Below are 12,359 nucleotides of genomic sequence, written 5' to 3' on the forward strand. Positions count from 1 at the left end.
AGTATGATTCTAGGAAAATTGGAAGTTGTCAAAAATGAAATGGAATGCATACACATTGATATCCTAGGCATTAATGACCTGGAACAAACTTGTACTATTTATTTTAATTGGACAATCACATAGTTTATTATGGCAGAAATGACAAATTGAAGATGAATGTCACATTCATCATCAAAAAGGACATTTCAAGATCTATCTTGAAGTACAGTGCCGTCTGTGATAGGATGATATCTATGTCTACCAAGAAGACCACTTAATACCACGATTATTTAAATTTATACACCAACCACTAAAGCCAGAGATGATGAAATTGAAGAATTCTACCAACTTCCTCAGTCTAAAATTGAACAAACATGCAATCAAGATGTATTGATAACTACTGGAAATTGGAAAACAAAGAGGAAGAATCAGTAATTGGAAAATATGACCTTGGTGATAGAAACAATGCTGGAGATCATATGATAGAATTTTGCCAGATCAATTACTTCTTCATTGCAAATACCTGTTTTAAGCAACATAAAGACAATTATACAACTGGGCCTCACCAGATTGAATACACAGAAATCAAATTGACTACATCTGTGGGAAAGCTCTGAATCATCAGCCAAAACAAGGCCAGGGGCAGATTGTGGAACAGACCATCAATTGCTCATATACAAATTCAGGCCAAAGCTGAAGAATATTAAAACAAGTGCACAAGAGCCAAAATATGGCCTTGAATGTATCCCATCTGAATTTAGAGATCATCTCAAGAACAGATTTGATACATTAGACATTTAATGACAGAAAATCAGAGGAGTTGTGGAATGACACCAAGAACATCATACAGGAGGAAAGCAAAAAGTCCTCATGAAGGCAAGCAAGAAAGGAAAGGCCAAAATGGACGTCAGAAGAGACTCTGAAACATACTCTCTGGCATAGAGATGCTAAAGCAAATGGGTGAAATGAGAAGGTAAAAGAGCTGAATAGAAATTTTCAAAGGGCAGCTTGAGAAAACAAAAATCAGTATTATAATGAAATGTGCAAAGACGTGGAGTTAGACAATAAAAGCAAAGAACATGCTCAGCATTTCACAAGCTGAAAGAACTGAAGAAAACAATTCAAACCTCAACTTGAAATACTGACGGATTCTATGGAAAAAATATTGAATGATGCAGAAAGCATCAAAAGACAATGGAAGGAATACACAAAGTCACTGTACCAAAAAGAAATGGTCAGTGTTCAATCATTTCAAGAGGCAGCATATGATCAAGAGCCAATGGTACTAAAGGAAGCTGTCTAAGGTGCACTGAAGGCATTGGTAAAGAACAAAACTCAGAAAATTGATGAAATACAAATTGAAATCTTTCAACAAACTGATACAGCACTGGAAGCACTCATTCATCTATGCCAAGAAATTTGGAAGACAACTATCTGGCCAACTGATTGGAAGAGATCCTTATTTGTGATCATCCCAAAAATAGGTGACCCAATGGAATGTGGAAATCATTGAACAATATCATTAATATTGCATGCAAGTAATATTTTGTTAAATATAATTTAAAAACGGCTGCAATAGTACACTGAAAGGGGACTTCCAGAGGTTCAAGCCAAATTCAGACAAAAGCATGGAATGAGGAATACGATGACTGATGTCAGATGGATCTTGGATGAATGCAGAGAATACTAGAAATATGTTTACCTGTGCTTTATCTACTACACAAAGGCTTTCGATTGTGTGGATCATGACAAGCTATGGACAACATTGCGAAGAATGAGTATTCCAGAACACTTAATTGTGCTCATTAGGAACCTGTACATAGACCAAGAAGCAGTTGCTGACTGATTATATGGAGCTTTTCCAGTCTCTTTCCACAGATGTAGTCAATTTGATTTCTGTGTATTCCATCTGGTGAGATCCAGGTGTCTTTTATGTTGTTTAAAAAGGTATTTGTAACAAAGTCATTGGACTTGCAGAATTCTGTCATGTGGTCTCTAGCATTGTTTCTATTACCAAGGCCGTATTTTCCAATTCCTCCAACATTTGCATTCCAATCGCCAGTAATTATCAATAAATCTTGATTGCATGTTTGATCAATTTCAGACTGAAGAAGTTGGTAGAATTCTTCAATTTCCTCATCGCTGCTTCAATGGTTGTGTGTAAATGTGAATAATAGTTGTGTTAAGTGGTCTTTCTTGTAGGCATATGGATTTTATCTTATCACAGACAGCATAGTTCTTCAAGATAGATCTTGAAATGCTCTTTTTGATGATGAATGGGGAGCCATTCCTCTTTAATTTGTCATTTCTGGCATAGTAAACCAAGTAAACTGTCAGATTAAAAAAAGGCCTAGGATAATGATGTGTATGCATTCTATTCATTTTTGACAACTTCCAATTTTCCTAGATTCATACTTTGTACATTCTATGTTCTGACTACAAATGGATATTTGCAGTTGCTTCTCCTCATTTTGCATTGTTTGTTCCCCATCAGCAAATGAAGGCCCGAAAAGCTTTACTCCATTCATATCATCATGGTCAACTCTACTTTGAAGAGGCAACTCTTGCCCAGTTATATTTTCAGTGCCTTCAAACCTGAGGAGATCATCTTCTGGCACTATATCTGACAATTTTCTTGTGCTCTTCATCGTGTGTCAGTATTTAATATTCTGGTATTGACAGTGTTCCACTGCTATTCATGAGGTTTTCAGTGACTATTCAGAAGCAATCCATCTTTCCTTCTTCCTAATCTGTTGTACTGTGGAAACTCAGCTGAAACCTGTTCACCAAGAGTGACCCTGCTGGTGATCAAAATACCAGTGGCATAGCTAGCAACATCATAGTAACATGCAACCACCATAGTAAGATATACTGACAGACAAGTGTGATGTACAAAATCATAGGAACCTTCATTAAACCAAAATATAAAAATGTGAAGCTATTGTTTCTCAACATATCCTTCATCTAAGTCTATACACTTCTGAGGTGATCTTTGTATCTCTCTAAACCTCTCCTGGAAGGTTAGATACACCAACCCTAACCAGACTTACTGCCATCAAGTCAATTTTGACTCATAGCGACCCCATATGGGACTTCCAAGGAGTGACTGGTGTGCTTGAACTGCTGAAGTTGTGGTTAGCAGTCCAGTGCTTATGTTTCAGCGCCATACAAATAGCTTTGGTATTCGGTTGTTGTGTTGTCATTCAGATCCGATTCATAGCGACCCTGAATGGAATTTCTGAGGCTTTAGGAAATCTTTGATAGAGCAAAGAGCCTTAGCTTTCTCCCATGGAGCAGCTGGTGGTTTGGAATCACCGAACTTGTGGTTCACTGTTCAGTGTTTAGCCTAGAGTCACCGCAATCCTTTTGACATTCTAAAGGAACTCAAATCATGTTATTTTTCAATGTTTATTAAAACTGGGGAACAAAAACAAGTCTGAAGGGCCAAGAGCAGGACTATAGGATGAATGTGGTAGGTTTTCCAACCAAATTCTAGCAGGAGAGCCCTTATTACTGTCAAAGAACATGTAGGTCCATTGTTTGTTGTTGTTGGTATGTGTCGTGGAGTCGGTTCCGACTCATACCGACCTTGTACAGGGTTTCCAAGGCTCTAAATCTTTACGGGAACAGAATGCCTCGTCTTTCTCCCGCGGAACAGCTAGTAGTTTCGAACTGCTGGCCTTGCGCTTCACAGCCTGATTCGTAACCACTACGCCACCAGAGCTCCATAGGTGTAGTGATGAAAAAAAAAATCCTCAGCACAAATTTCCTGGTCTTTTCACCAATGCAGTTTTTAGTATTCTTAAAACTTTTTCCTAATAAGCTCCTAATAAAAGATAAAATGTTCAAGTAAAGTCAAGAAAAACTTAAAAAATTATAAAAGGATAATTTGCCTGACCACATACCAAAACATACTATAAAGTTACAAGCCTCAAAACTCACAAGTCATAAAGGAAGAAACAAGACATAAAGGAAGACTAATGGATCTATGTAAAAATTAAATCGGAATGATGAAGGATTCGGCAAATATGCATGTTCTCTAGGAGGAGGGCTCAGTATTTTGTCGAGAAAAATTCCAAAATTTCCTATAACTACAATGCAATAGTGATAAAAAACCCAAACAGAATTCTTTCAAATAAAATCCATATTGGAGAGAAAAAAAAAAAGCAAACATGAGCCCAAATAGCAATCTATTGAAAAGCTAATAGGATTAAAAAATTGAATAAATATTGAAGAAATAGACTCATACTTAACTAGCAAATGCCTTTGTGATAAAGGTGGGCACCTCAAATCAAGATAAAATATTCAACAAATGTTTTGGAGAAATTTATTCAGTTGTACACCAACTTTTTATTGTTGTTCTTGTTAAGTGCTGTTGAGTTAATTCTGATTCACAATGATCCTGTACAGTTTTCAAGGAACAGCTGGTGAGCTTGAACCTTGATTCACATTACCTTTTAAGTCATAACTCACCAGGTCGGAATAAGTACTGCAGAAACTTGGGCCTCTCAATATACCAGTGCAACATCATCAACCATGATGCTCACTTTAGACCCTCCCTCATATCCACACCCAACCAAAAATACGAATCAGACTGGTTAATTAAAAAGAATGTACACAATTAAGAAATGTATGTACACCGTTCTTATAAGCAAATTATGTATTTAAAAAGTAATGCTACTTACAGCTACAGCAAGATGGCGGATCCGGTGGAAGAGCAGTAACGAGCTCTGCCGGGAACAACACAGAATACAGGACCGGGATGGCTCAGGGGATGGTCCCAAAACTCTGACCCACATATAAAGGAATATTTGGAAGGTTGGAAGACTTACAACTGGGGAGTTCATGGCAGAAGCAAGAAATCCATTGCTTCTTGGTTCCGGATGCTCAGCTGCTCCAGGAGCCGCCATTTTGTGTGGGGCCAAGCGGGGAAAGGATCAGAGGAGTCACAGAAGCCTGGCAGAACCGTGGAGATAGAGGTGTGGACATTCTTTTTTTTTTTTTTTTTTTCTTTCGTAGGTCCCTTTCTGTCTGTGTACCTCCATTCTGGTGACTATAGGGGTGCCTGACTGGTGGACACCCCAGCCCCACCCTCGAAGGGTTCTACTACGCATGTGCATAGATCTTCTCGAAATTTAACGAGACAGTTTCCACTTAAAACCAAACGGCTGACAGATACTCAGCCCAAAGAGTAGGCCTTGAACTTTTCTTGTTTGCTTTTTGTTCTATTTTTTAACACGGGAAAGAGAAGAAGAGGGCTGTAGGGAGGGAAAGAGAGCACATATTAGGCTACAGATTTTTTTTTTTTTAATTTTTAAAAAGTATTTTTTTTCTTTTTATTTTATTTAACTGCCATATAGCAGGGAAATAGACAACACCTGTGAAAGTTACTCTGCGTTAAACAATAAGAAGAGTGAAAGGGAAGCCCCCACATCCTGATAACATCGTCCTGGAAGCAATCAGAAAGCATAAAAAAATACCAAAACACATACTCAATTAAGTATTAAGGCCACAAATAAACACTAAACATGTCCAAGAAGCAAAAGCAGATGACCATATCAGCACATGTCCAGAAACAAGATAAAATGTCTGAGACAAATGACTTAGAAGTAGACCTGGACTCCATTCTGGAAGGAGGGAAGGCCTTGGAAATGCCTGAGAAGGAATTCAGAAAAATAATCATAAAATATGTCAAAACACTTTACAATGGAGTTGAGAAACATAAGGAAGAAGCCAGGAAAGTGTAACAGGAATAATCAAATAAGATAGATACAGCATTCGAAACAATTCAAAACCTACAGAAAGAGGTCCAAACGATCAATAACAAAATATCAGAAATAGAGAACACTCTGAAAGGGCAGAGGAGTAGAATAGATGAGATGGAAGGCAGAACCAATGAGCTGGAAGACAAATCTCTGAATACCACTAAGATAGAACACAAAAAAGGATAAAAAATTCTGAAGATGGTCTAAGATTCATGTTGGACAACATGAAGCAGAGTAACTTAAGAATTATCAGCATTCCAGAACAGTAAGACTCCCACAAGTCCACAGAGGAAATAGTTGAAGAACTGCTGGAAGAAAATTTCTCTAACATCCTGAAAAGTGAAAAGAAAAACATTCAAGAAGCTCAATGAACCCCAGGAAGGATACACCCCAAAGGAAAATCACCAAGACATATCATAGTCAAGCTCTCCAAAATCAACGATAAGGAGACACTTCTGAAAGCAGCCAGGGAAAACAGAAGTGTCACATACAAAGGCAAGCAAGTCAGATTAAGCTCATATCTCTAAGCAGAAACCATGCAAGCAAGAAGGAAATGGGGAGACATTTATAAAACCCTGAAAGACAAAAATTACCAACCAAGAATCCTTTACCCAGCAAAGCTACCAATCAAATATGACGGTTAATCAAAACATTCCAAGATAAAACAGAAGCTAAGGGATTTTGCCAAAGCCAACCCTGCGCTACAAAACATCCTAAAGGGAGTTCTGTGGACTGAGAACCAACAAGAACAGACAACAACCAGAGATTGACATATGTGGCAGTATCTCCCTGAATTAAGTCAACAGAAGGAAGAGTTGAGAACAGAACAAAATTATAAGAAAAAACTTAGAGAATCTGGGAGATCAGTCTATGATCAAACCAAGTACAATGTAAAAGAAGGTAAACATGTAGGAACAGAGATCCAGATAGTGAGAAGGTCAGGTTGATTACAGGATAAAATAGACTGCAGTAAATGGAGAGAAAAGTTAATGGACTATAAGGCAACCTCAAAGAAACTTAACATGTCACAACATACCAAAAGAATGAAAATCCAAGAAGAACATGGAAACTTTAAAACTATGAGGAAACTCACAGGAAAGAACACAAAAATTATTTACTCAACAAAGGAAGACACACAGAACAAAGAAGCAGCAACACCACAAAAAAACAAACATAATGGCAGCAACTAATCAATACCTAACAATAATTACAATGAATGTAAACGGATTAAATGCACCTGTTAAGAGATGGAGGGTGGCAGAGTGGATAAGAAAACAAGATCCTTCAATATGCTGTCTGCAAGAGACACATCTCACACACAGAGATAAAATAAACTTTAAGGCAAAAAACAGCATAATAGATAAAGATGGACATATCTCATGATTAAAGGGACAATTGAACAAGGCGAAATAACCATAATAAATATCTATGTGCACAATGAAAGAGCTCCAAAATATATAAAGCAAACTCTAATAAATTTGAAGAAAGAAATAGATGAATCTACAATAATAGTGGGTGATTTTAATACACCGCTTTCAAAAATGGATAGAACAACCAGAAAGAAACTTGACAAAGACACAGAACTAAACAATACAACCAGCCAACTGGACTTTTTAGATGTGTACAGAGCATTCAACTCAACAACAGCAAAATACACATTCTTTTCCAGTGCCCATGGAACTCTCCAGAATAGACCATGTTTCAGGCCACAGATCTACATAAATTTACAAATATCAAAATACTACAAAGCATCTTCTCTGATCACAATGCTATCAAATTAGAAATCAACAATAGGAAGACCAAGGAAACCAAGTCAAATACATGAAAACTGAATAACACCCTGCTGAAAAACGACTGGGTAGTAGAAGAAATTACGATAGAATGAATGTAAAACTAATGTTCTCCCATGTAAACTGTCACATAATTCACAATAAAACATTTAAGAAGAAAAAAAACAAAACATCATGGTAACGAGCAAAACAATGTCTCCACAATCCGTTTTGGAAGAAGTGCAGCCAGAGCGCTCATTGGAAGCCAAGATGGTCATATAGCTTAGTATAATAAATAGGTCTTGAGTATTTCTGAGAATTAGAAAATCAGTGTAGAGCTATAAGATAAGCACTGAGCCACAAAGGTGGCAGTTCAAACTCACAGCTGCTCCTTAGAAATGCTATACAGGGTTGCTGTGAGTTGGAACTAACTCAGTGACACTTAAAATCAATAAACTGAAAGAGCATATTTAAACAATCCAGATTTCTACTATAAAAAGGGTTGACCTTTTTATAAAAGAGGTTGACCAATGCAAGAATAAACTGACATATAGCCAGAAAACACCATCAAAGAGTTTTCTGGCAACACAACATTCAGTAAAAGTTGAGCTGTCACAATTTGTATATATAATTGTTGTTGTTGCTCTAAGTCGGTTCCCACCCATAGCGACCCCGTATAGGGTTTCCGAGGAGCAGCTGGTGGGCTTGAACTGCTGACCTTGCAGTTCAAACCGACTTTGCAGTCCAGCATATTAACCCACAGCGCCACACCAGGACTACCTGGTATAGCAATTGACACACTTTAAAAGTCAGAGATTCTCCAGGTTTTTAATCCTCTATTTCATCTCAACTTAAAAAGATCTAAAAGACTTATTTAAATTCCCCAATAAGCTTTTAGCTTTGAAGAGTCCCCACATCCCTTTATTGATACAACGAAAGCAACATGAAAAATGGCCAAACAGTAACCACAAGTAGCCGTCAGACACATACTCTTGGAGAAAAGAAAACCAATCTCCTGCTTTTTAATAATTTTATTTTTTTCTAATTTTGTGTTACTTTAATTTCCCATAGCACCTTGGCAATGTTGGAAAAAAAAATACAAATACAAGTATGTACTCATTTTAACAATTTATGCATGAGCATATTTCACACCACACTTTTTTTTGTGACAGTTTTGACAACAGGAACAATCCTAATGAAATGAACAGAATAGAAGCCAGATAACTGGTCTGACCCCCATTCCCCAACATTTAAGAGATGTTTTTTAAAGGACACACCTAAATCAAGTAAAAAAAATCATTGTTGATGTGAAATGCTGCAAAACGGAAAACTGAGTCTATTCAAGGACTAAAAGTTTCTCAAGCTTTAAAAATAAATTTTCAGTATATTTAATAATCAGGTGAATTTAAAAAGAGGATTTATTCTCACCTCCACTTGAAAACAACTCTTAGAACTTCTTAAAATGTCTTCATTCTGCTAACAAAAACTGAAATGTCTATGCATCTCTTTGGAAGCTCAGACTAGCTATGTAACATACATCAAAAGGCCTACAATTAAATTAGTGACCATCAAATTATAAGGAAATATAAAAAATTAGGAAAAAAATTACAATTTTATAAAAATCCATCAAGAAGCAATACATTGTTCCACCTTTTATTTTTTGCAAATGAACTAGTATTTTAAAAATATGCTTAATACATATTGCCAACACAAATATTAGAGACTTAAACCCAGTGTTGTTCAACTGTGTCCAGATATTAAATATTGAGGCCATAACTAATTAAATTAGAGAAAAGGTTAAGGAATTCTTAAGTACTATTTTCTGCTCCAGCAAAATAGAAGCCAGACTGCTTTTTCTTTACACCAGTGAATATGCTAATACTCCATCATTAAACCTTTAGCAAAGCCAATCTGGTTACTTAAAAAGAAAATGGAATGTAAAATAGTACTCTACCTACCTAATTTTAGGAATCAAAAATAAATAAGAATTCTGCATGCCATTTGATGACATACAAATGGAGCCTGTAAGACAAGAAGGAACCCATACCAATGAAAGATTTTGTCTTCCTCCAAAATCCTGCTGAAAAACCTTAAGATGGAGCACTATTTTGAACACCAGTATCTATAATTGAAATTACTCAAAGACAGGCCTAGATATTAGGATAGAAAATGGAGATAGGAGTTTGCAATGTATCAATGCACCTTCTCTATGAAGTAAAAGGTTATGAACTTGTGTGACTCTTGTTCTCTTCATGCATTAAGAACTATAGAAAATCATTGTACCACACAGAAGAATTTGTTTCAGAAATGTCAGCTGTATGTATTTTTAGCCTCCATCAACCCAAAGAAGTATTAAGTAATAAGGGTGAAGAGGGAAAAGATTTGGTATTTAAAATCCTCCTTCTAAAGAACCAAATAAATAGTTCAACTACAATTAACTTCCTAACACTCATCAATTACAAATAATGCTTAAAAAAAAAAAAAAAAGTCAAGTTTCATACAACTCATAGGCATCATTTTGATACAAACCTTAAATCTGCTGCAATAAAATAAACACTAAATACATACTTTGAATCGGTTTTATGCACTCATGCGCGCGCACACACACATTTATTCTTCCCTATACACCCCATCAAAAAGAGATTAGATACAAAGAAGCAAATTAAATTAGAAATGCTGCATTTCTTAAGAAATTAAAAAGTGGTCACATCTTTAATATATTTGAACTTTCAATAACATTTAGGAAAAACATACTTGCTTTCTTCAAGATCTGGACTCTTGTGTTTCAACTGAATTTCTACTTTTTAGGAGTTGGGTGGACTATTAGTCACACAAGCATATAAATAAAGGTTAAATCTGTGGCACATTGTTTAAAACAAAAAGTAACGTTTCATTTTAAGTGCAATAATCAAGTTTATAATCCTTACCAAGTGATTTTAAAAACTGTTTATTCTCTTAAATCCAATGCATTCACAGTGTTAGTTAACACTTTAAATGTTTATCATTTCCACCAACTGCAGCATTATCTAAGTAAACAAAAATAAGCACTTTTATTATAGATGTAAATCAATGATTATTAATACTTTTTTTTAAAAGACCTAAACTTGCCCAAATTTCAGCATAGGTAGTTTTATTGCATGTTTCATCTAGTAGATGATTGAAAAATATAGTGTGTGGAAATGAATAGTTTGAAACTGCTTAAATATATTATGCCATGGCATCAAACTACCAAATGAAAAGCAACTGCTAAATTGAGTAATTAAGTTACAACGAAAGAGTAGTTTTGGCTATACAGAACAGAAATGTGCATTGTTTTCAAAGCTCTTAACAGTTACCTACTAACACAAATCTTCAAAGTTTAACTTAAGAGTTGGAAAATGAGTTTCACAGTAATGTAATTTCAATCCTCATTTACATTCATTTTAATATATTATTAAGATGTTTACTTTATGTCACAATGGTGCTTTCCAGTGTTCACAATTTACAGTTTTACTTTGTACACGTGTAATTCACTAACATAAAGGGACAGTTAATACTATTACAAACCATCCCTTTTAAAATAAAAATAACACCCACCTTACATAGAACGCCAATTATGGTATGATTAAAAATAGATTAATGCAACATGGTTTTTTTTTATTTCAGCCTTTTTCTAAATACCAGCACATACACTTGCCTATTTAATATATGAGTGCTTCAACTTTATTGAAAAATTATGCATCAATTTTCTTAACCATTTCTCTCACTTTAGTTCAAAAATGACTTGCTATTTCTGTCTCAGTGAATTCCAAACTGTACATATATATATATTTATTTTTTTGGAAGAAGGGAGGGGAAGGAAATGATAAATACACTGTAAACAGAATTAAACTGCCCTCAAATAAACCTTTTTTACTATAAAACAACAACAACAAAACTCAAAACCTTCTTTTTACTTCTACACTATTAACACTTAAGGAGCCAGTTACAATCTTTAACACTAACACAAATAAATTACTGTAGGGTCAGTCTGTCCTACCATTCTGGGATCTAGAGTTCTAAATATGTGAACACAAGAGTGGAATACTTCAAAGCTCAATTTAGAAGTTTAGAACAGCTATTATATGATTTGACTATACTGATCAAAGTAGATGGTTGGTTATTTCATTTTGGGGTGGGCAGTTAAAAGTATACAAGGTAACAAATGAATAACTACCACCACCCCCTAAAAAAACAAAAACAAAACAAAACAAAAAAACATTTTAGGGAGCAAAAAAAAAAAAAATCACAGAGCAGTTCAAACCTCTGAAGTCCATTTGACTCATTCACTAAGGTTTAAAATGAAAACTTCAGTTTTTTGCATAACCCCATTCTTCCTTGAGTATCAAACTAGATGGTAAGTTACATCTCCAATTATAACCAGCTTAACAGTCTTGTTGACTGAAACATTAGCAAAATCAAAAACAGACTAAATTCCCAAATAGGAAAAAAAAATCTACTCAAGTATTACATTCAGTTTGCAAATCATTTACTAACATGACAACAGATTTGGCTTCAATCACTTGTACACACTCACACCCACGACAGGCACTCCAGCCAATGATCTGCTTTGAAACACAAGGCCATATAGGCAAAGATGGCATTTTCCAAGCCAAACATTACATAGATTAAAAAAAGTAATTTCTAATTTTACAGAAATGCTTCTTCAAAAAATATTTTCTCTCACTCCCTCATCTCCTATACTGAAGGATGTGTAATATGTTTTTTTCCCCAGCTAAATCTGAACCCTCAAAATTGATTCCAGGCAGAAAATATCTGCAAATTAAAATCAGAAACAAAAATAGAAAAATTATATTTATATATGTGT

The sequence above is a fragment of the Chrysochloris asiatica genome, unplaced genomic scaffold, assembly GCF_000296735.1.
Source record: "Chrysochloris asiatica unplaced genomic scaffold, ChrAsi1.0 scaffold00138, whole genome shotgun sequence".
In the NCBI taxonomy this organism is placed as follows: domain Eukaryota; kingdom Metazoa; phylum Chordata; class Mammalia; order Afrosoricida; family Chrysochloridae; genus Chrysochloris; species Chrysochloris asiatica.